At 37.1% G+C, this 8,014-nt stretch overlaps 1 pseudogene across 1 annotated transcript; it reads right to left on the bottom strand.

The window, feature by feature from the left end:
- Nucleotides 1-6,754: 6,754 nt before the first annotated feature.
- On the bottom strand, nucleotides 6,755-7,552 carry LOC111527598 (annotated as a pseudogene). Its single transcript, XR_002726718.2, has one exon. The product of XR_002726718.2 is annotated as a protein BUD31 homolog pseudogene (transcript).
- Nucleotides 7,553-8,014: the final 462 nt, after the last annotated feature.

The following is an 8,014-nucleotide window of genomic DNA, read 5'->3' on the forward strand; positions in this document are numbered from 1 at the left end:
GGTGAAAAGTTGTGAAACAACATCATAAGTGGAAGCCTTGAGGGAAGATGTAAGGAAAGAAAGACTTGAAGACATGTGGTATGTATTTTCTTTTTTTCTTTTTTTAATTTTTTTTTATTGAGACCGAGTCTCACTCTGTCACCCAGGCTGGAGTGCAGTGGCACAATCTCCGCTCACTGCAAGTTCCGCATCCTGGGTTCATGCCATTCTCCTGCCTCGGCCTCCCAATTGGCTGGGACTACAGACACCTGCCACCATGCCCGGCTAATTTTTTTTGTATTTTTAGTAGAGACAGGGTTTCATCTTGTTAGCCAGGATGGTCTCGAACTCCTGACCTCATGGTCCGCCCGCCTCAGCCTCCCAAAGTGCTGGGAGGCCCACTGTGCCAGGCCAACATGTAGTATATATTTTCTAAGGGCTGTGACAGGAATAAGAAAGGAGGAAGGAAAAGAGAGAAATGAAAGGAAGGGGAGAAAGATAAGGGGAGAGGAATAAGTGAAAGCATATGTTTTGAAAAGACGAAGGTTAAAGAAGAGGACCTAACATTGTAATGCCTATTTTTCCCTAGGAACTTTGTTAGATGTTGAAAAAATATTTGATTTTTTTTTTTTTATTTTTAGAGGAAGAGTACATTTTCATTTTGAAAGAAAGATAGAATAGATACATTATTTAGGGTGCAGAACAAAATACAATGCACAGAAGTTTGAGGGAGAGTAATTTTGGGTACATTATGAAATAGAACTTCATAAATTATAGCTTTCCAGCAACAACAAATGGGTACCTTAAAAGGGGTGTTATTCCCATTACTTCAAGTATCACAGCAAATTTGAAGCTTTAGTGGTTATTTCCTATGGGTGTTCTGAAAGCAGTTCCCACATTTGGAAGTTGAATAATGAAATAATTACCAATAGCATCTCTAATACCAAAGCATGTCATTTATGTTAATTAACAGGAAAGAATTGAAAAACAAATACAAGGTAGTTTCCAAGAGTTAACTTTTGATTGTGTTTGTCATTGGGAAGAGCAGTCATGAATAATAAATCTAAAGGGAGACAAAAACATTCTTTAAGTTATTAGTTTACGTATTTTCTTCTTTTTATGCTTCAAAGTTAAAAAGTTATGCTTTGGAAGTTTAAATCCTCTGTTTTGAAAATATAATAATATTATGTTTATTTAGCATTATTGTGTGCCAGGCATTATTCTGAACACTTTAACCATATTAACTCATTTAATCCTATAGCATTACGGTTATTTTCTTACAAATAAAACAAGGCATAAAGTTAAGTAACTTCCTAAGATCTTACAGCTAGTAAATATTTGGGTGGGGTTGGTGAAGAGTAGTAAAATGCCCAAAACACTGATAAAAACAAAATAGAATTTGAGATGCAAGACCAAAGACAAACTGACAGTGTCAGGTCTACATATTGTGAAAACAATGTAAAAACATATGGTATTACTTATACAGAGTAACATATGTGATATTTCAATGCTTTCTGTATCAAAGATGTGAGCAATAAGACAATTTTCTTTTACCAAATTGCAATCTTTTTTGAATGACCTGCTAACAGTATAGCAGCATATTCTCTGAACAGATCTAACAACTGTATGCAACTAAAAATGCTAAAAAAAATTTATTTTATAATCATTTTATATGAATCCAATAACTGTCAAAACGTAGGCAATAATAAGATGCCGATAAAGTAAATGGAATATGCAAGCTGATTTTTTTTTCTCTTAAGAACATTTACCAAATAAATTTAAATTGAGTTTTAGTTTGAAGGATTTTAGAATTCAGGGGTTAGAAAGCCAACCTCAGGGCCCACTAAATTTGAGGGGTCTAGTGGAAGATCATCACCATTGAAATGCTACCTCTAAGTGCTACACATACGGTCTAAATGTAAATTTTACCCTTAAGGAAAATTTCCTGTCTCAAACTCTGGCACTGAGTGTAGGAGGAAAAAACTCTCAAAATTCATAACTACAAGCTGCTCCTCACATACATTGCTACCAAAATTCACACTACATAGGTGGTGTGAAAGAAAAAATTATTCTGATACTTGTTAAAATGGCATGGCAGGCTTTATTCAGGGCTATCATTATTACAGAAACAACTGAAATGGGGCTTTGCAGTAGGGTAGAAAGATTGATCTCAACTCTGAGTACAACAAAGAAAAGTGAGAATTAATAGCCAAGGAGCAGAGTGTGCAGGTGTGAGCAGGAGGGAGTTGTCATTACTAAGTGGAAACAACAGGGTAAGGTTGGGGGCAGGGATTCTGCTAAATCTATCTAGCATGATGTTTGCTCAAGGCAAGCCAGTATGATCAGATCTTGGAGATGGTGGGGTATGAGGAATTTGGTCAGATATTGAGAGTTATCAGATGTCAAGGATAAGGCATTCTGGCTAAATAGACTTAACAGAATTCTTATTAAAATTGAACTCTTAAGGACGGGGCCTAGTTTGTAAAAGAGCCCAGAGGACTGTGATTAGTTGCCTCAAGGAGAGAATCTTTGTCAGTGATTATGGACTGTAGATTGCCCAATACCATACTAGGAGTTTTAGAAAGAGAAGAGAGAGAAAATGAAGTAGAGGCAATATTTGAGGAGCCAACAGCTAAGAATATTTTTGACGCTACAGAATTAAGAAGCCTAATTGTATAAAGCTAGAAAAATAAAAATAAAGTCATTAAAAATAAAACTGCCAAATTTCTAATGCAAAGATAAAGTATAAAATGTAGCTAGAGATGAAGGATGAGTTAATTTTAAAACATCAATTGGAAGCTAAATGTCAGTGGAATGTCACCTTCAACATGCTGAGAGAAGTAGTTGTCCACACAGAATTCTATATCCAATAAAAATATCTCTTAATATTGTAAGTATAAAAAAAATTTCAAACAAAGGAAAATTGTGTTCCAGTAGAAAATTCTTAATAAAAGACTGTTTAAACATACACTTGTGTCAGAAGAAAAGAGATTCCCAGATGGCAGGTCTGAGACACAGTATAAAAGGAAGATTTGAGAAAGTGGTTAATATGTTGAAAAATATATATAAACATTGATATGTAGATATAAAATAAAATGTAAAACACCTTAATAGATAAAAACGTAAACAGCAATAAGATAGCATGTAAATAGACAGAGTTCAGGAAAAACAGTGTTCTAAGATTTTCAGAAGATAAAGTTATTATTGATTTTAGACAATAAAACCAATAGTGACCATTAAATTATTTTAAAAATGAAGACACATTATGGTATTAATGGAGAAATTTTAAAAGATAATGCAGAAGAAGACAAAGAGAGGAGCTTTATAGTCAGGAGGGAGTGGCATGACATATTCAAAGTGCTGAAGGAAAAAAAGTTATCCTGGAGTATTATACCTGGAAAAAATTTCTTCCCAGACAAATAATTTTGTCAACACCAGACCTGTTCTACAAGAAATGCTAAAGGGAGATCTTCAATCTGAAAGAAATGGATGCTAACAAGCAATTAGAAATCATACACAGATACAAAACTCACTGTTAACAATAAGTACACAGACAAATACAGAATAACACTGTAATTGTGGTGTGTAAACCACTCATATCTTGAGTAGGAAGACTAAAAGACAAACCTATCAAAAACAATTACAACTTTTTAGGAGAGAGAGAGTGCAAAAAGATATAAACAACAAAAATCAAAAAGTGGTGGGGGGAGCATGGAATGAAAAGTGTAGATTTTTTTTGTTTAGTTTTCTCTTTGTTTATTTATTTCTTATAATCAGAATTAAGTTGTAATCAGTAATAACGTAACCAATTATGTTATTTGCAAGCCTCATGGTGATCTCAAATCAAAAACGTAAAACAGATACACTAAAAATAGAAAAACAAGAAATTAAAACACACCAGAGAAAATCGCTTTTACATAAAGGAGGATAAGAAGCAAGGAAGGAGGAAAGAGAGTATTTTTTTTTCTTTTTTCCATAAGATGGATGATTAGAGGTTTTTAGCATGCCTCAGACACTTGGAAATAGCAAGATACCACATAAAGATCACTTTGAGCTTTAATTCAAGATGGAAAATGGGAATCCACCAGAACTGTGGACGACAACCCAGATCCCAAGGAACAGAACATAGGCAAGCGACCCACATCACAGCATCTGGCTGATAAAAATGATTGAAGCCCCAGTACATGAGGGAGGCAGAGAGCCTTCCTCTGTAACTCACCTTCTTTCTGGGGATCTGGAGCAACCCAGGCCTGTGGAGAGTATTTCGTTTCTCTCAAGTCTTGGAGAGAGAACATGGTGAGAGGCTTGGAAGCAGTGAGAGAAAAAGACACGAGGGAAGGGTGCAGACATTTTCCCAGACCCAGGATTTAGAGCAGTGTGCCATTGTTAATCCAAGGGACATAAAAGGTCAGTCGCTCTTTGGCAACCCAGACAAAGAATGGCCATGCAGGCATTCTGTCTTGGGCCAGAAATGGGAGCACTTGCTCTAGAGCGGGTTAGGGGCCTGCACAGCCACAATTGTGGAGAGAACCTCAGCAGCAGGCACTGGAACTGTGCTCTCTCGCATCTCAGGCCTGGGACAGGAGGAGTGCTGCAATGGCTACAGTTTCTCCTGGGCTGTGAGACTTGCAGCCAGGGCCAGCTTGGAGATATGAAACTGATCTGCATGTGTCATTGCTGGGTGCCTCAGCCTGCTCCCCTGGTATGGTAGAGCAGCAAGGCCTTCTTCACTCCACCCCTAGACAGAACTCCAGGCATTAGGAGCACACACTTCCCTGGAACAGCAGCCTGAGCTGTCCCACTCTTGCTGTACATAGATTTTGGTGTAGTGATGTGAACTCCAGGCATTAGGAGCACACACTTCCCTGGAACAGCAGCCTGAGCTGTCCCACTCTTGCTGTACATAGATTTTGGTGTAGTGATGTCCTCTTCACTCCACACCCAGGCAGATCTCCAGGCATTTGGAGTACTCCCTCACTCAAATCAGCAGCATAAGCTATCCACCCTTCCTGTGCATAGATCGTGGTACAGTGGAGCCCTCTCCACTTCACACCCAGACAGATCTCCAGGCATTTGAAGCACCCATTCACATGGACTAGCAATATGAGGCCCTCTACCATTTCTGTGCAGAAAGGGTGCAAGGGGTCTTTCTCTGTTTCACAACCAGGCAGATCACCAGGCATTCAGAGCATTTCTATATTATATGCCAACAGTGAACATTCTGAAAAAGAAGTCAAGAAAGTAATACCATTTATGAAAGCTGTAAAGAAAATACCAAGGAATAAACTCAACCAAATAAATGACAGAGCTCTACATAGAAAACTATAAAACACTGATGAAAAAAAAAGAAGAAGAAAAACACACACACAAATGGAATGATATTCTATGTTCATGGATTGGAAGAAACGATATTGTTAAAATGTCCATGGTACACATACCAATTTACAGATTCAGTGCAATGTCTATCAAAATACCACTGACATTCTTCAAATAAATAGGAAAGATAATCCTAAAATTTATATGGAACCACAAAAGACCCAGAATAGCCAAAACCATCTTGAATTAAAATAGCAAAACTGAAGGAATCACATTACTTGATTTCAAATTATATACTACAGAGCTATAGTAATCAAAACAGTATGGCACTGTCATAATAACAGACTCATAGACTATTGGAACAGAATAGAGAATCCAGAAATAAATCCACACATCTACAAATAATTCATTTTCAACAAAGGTGCCAAGAACATACACCGGGGAAAGGACAGTCTCTTTAATAAATAGTGTTGCCATAAACTGAATATCCATATGCAAAAGAATAAAACTAGACTCTGGTCTCTTGCAGTACACAAAAATCAAATCAAAATGGATTAAAGACTTAAATCTAACACCTGAAACTATAAAATTACTAAATGAAAACATTGGAGAAACTCTTCAGGAAATTGTCTGGGCAAAGATTTATTGTGTAACACCTCAAAAGCATTGTTAACAAAAGTAGACAAATGGACTCACATAAATGTAAAAAGCCTCTACACAGTAAAGGAAACAACGAAGGGAAGAGACAACCCACAGAATGGGAGAAAGTATTTGCAAACTAGTCATCTGATGATTGATAGTTGGAATATATAAGGAGTTCAGACAACTCAATAGGAAAATATCTAATAATCTGATTTAAAAATTGGCAAAGATCTGAATAGGCTTTTCTCAAAAAAGACATATGAGTGACCAACAGGTATATGAACAGTGCATCATTAATCAGAGAAATGCAAATCAAATCTTTCTTAAGATATCATTTCACCCCAGTTAAAATGACTCAGATCCAAAAGACAGGCAATATTGAAGCTGATGAGGATCTGAAGAATGGGGAACCCTTGTACACTGTTGGTGGAAATATAAATTAGTTTAGCCACTATGGAGAACAGCATGGGGGTTTCTCAAAAAACTAAAATTCGAAGTACTATATGACCCAGCAGTCCCACTGCTGGGTATATATACAAAAGAAAGGAAATCAACATGTCAAAGAGATTGGCAATACAGTTCTTGAACGTGAACCAATAAGTTATGTGTAAGCAGGAGACTTGCTTTATCAGATATTTAAAAAAACTTTATAAAGTTATATTAATATATAAGTATTGAATGTAGTGTTGGTATGGGAATAAACATTGACTGATTAAATATGAACATGGAAGTGATTTAGAAAATAGCTGATATTGCAGATAAGTGGAAAATGGAAAATGGAATTTTTTTTTTTTTTTTTTTTTTTTTTTTTTTTTGGTTTGAAGATTTTTTTTTTTCAAATCACAGCTGATGGACAGCGAAGCCTTCCCCGTAGAGACTGTGCTCCAACTCGGGCCTGGGGCACTGCTCGCTGCTCCCAGGAAGGGGGTGGCGCCACAGGCAGGAACCTGCGAAGTCCAGAGTCCAGGGTGGAGAGCACCAGCCTCAGCCAGAGCAGCCATGGCAGCCACAGTGTGTGCACTCGATGATGCGGCCCACTTCCAGCTTGCTTTTGGGCACACGGCAGATGCAGTTCGTCCCGAAGTTGGTGTCCCTTGTCTGAATGCACCGCAGGCAGCACAAGTTCTCATACCCTTGCTTTTTCCATTTTGCAATCAGGTTTTTGTCTGCATAGCCTTCTTTAATACAGTATTCACAGAGTTCTCTGCTGATGGCTTTCCGCTTGTAAAAGAGGTCAAAGATGTAGCGGGTTTTCTGGTGGTGGATCCTGAAGGTGGGCCACAGAGATTCCACATTCCTTTTTCCCTCATGCGGTTCTGTTTCAGCTTCTCTCATCTTTTGATCTAATTCATCCAGTGTTGGCTCAATCAACTTCCAGCCATCTGGGGGTGCTTTCCGGCTTCTTTTGACTTCAGGCATTTTCCTTCCACACGATAATTTGCAAAGATCTTCGGATGTGCTTCCCAAGAGTATAGATAGAAGAAAGATCTCTGGTCTCTGCAGTTGCAGGCTTGGATTCTTGTCCAGCTCTAAAAAATTACTCTGTGACTTTGAGGTCACTTTCCCTCTGTGGTCCTCGGTTTCATCGAACCTCCGGAACCTTGGGTATCTGCTTCTCGACTCGAAAATGGAATTTTCAATAAATGTTAGTAAAACAATGGTTAGTTGGGTAGGGAAAAATAAGATCAAGTCCCATACTACGTAAAATATACAAACAACTATTTTGGGTAATTGGAGATTTAAACATAAATCATAAACATTTAAACATAAAACAAAAAAAGTACAGTCTTTAAAAGTTAATGCAGGAGATTATCTTTATGAATTTACAGAAGGGAACAATAATGTAAACACTACACAAAAGTTTGGAAACATACTGCAAAAATTGTAGAGGAAATATAGGATGAGAAAGAATGCAAGGAACTCAAAATTATGTTAATTTTTTTTAAAAAAACAGGATGGGCATGTGAATGTTTTTCATTATGTTTCTTTATACCTGACATATCTTATACATACCTTTTTGTATTATGTATTAAATTCAAAACATTAAAAAGTAATCTATTATGATTATGTTGTGTTG

The sequence above is a fragment of the Piliocolobus tephrosceles genome, chromosome 4 (assembly GCF_002776525.5).
Source record: "Piliocolobus tephrosceles isolate RC106 chromosome 4, ASM277652v3, whole genome shotgun sequence".
Lineage (NCBI taxonomy): Eukaryota > Metazoa > Chordata > Mammalia > Primates > Cercopithecidae > Piliocolobus > Piliocolobus tephrosceles.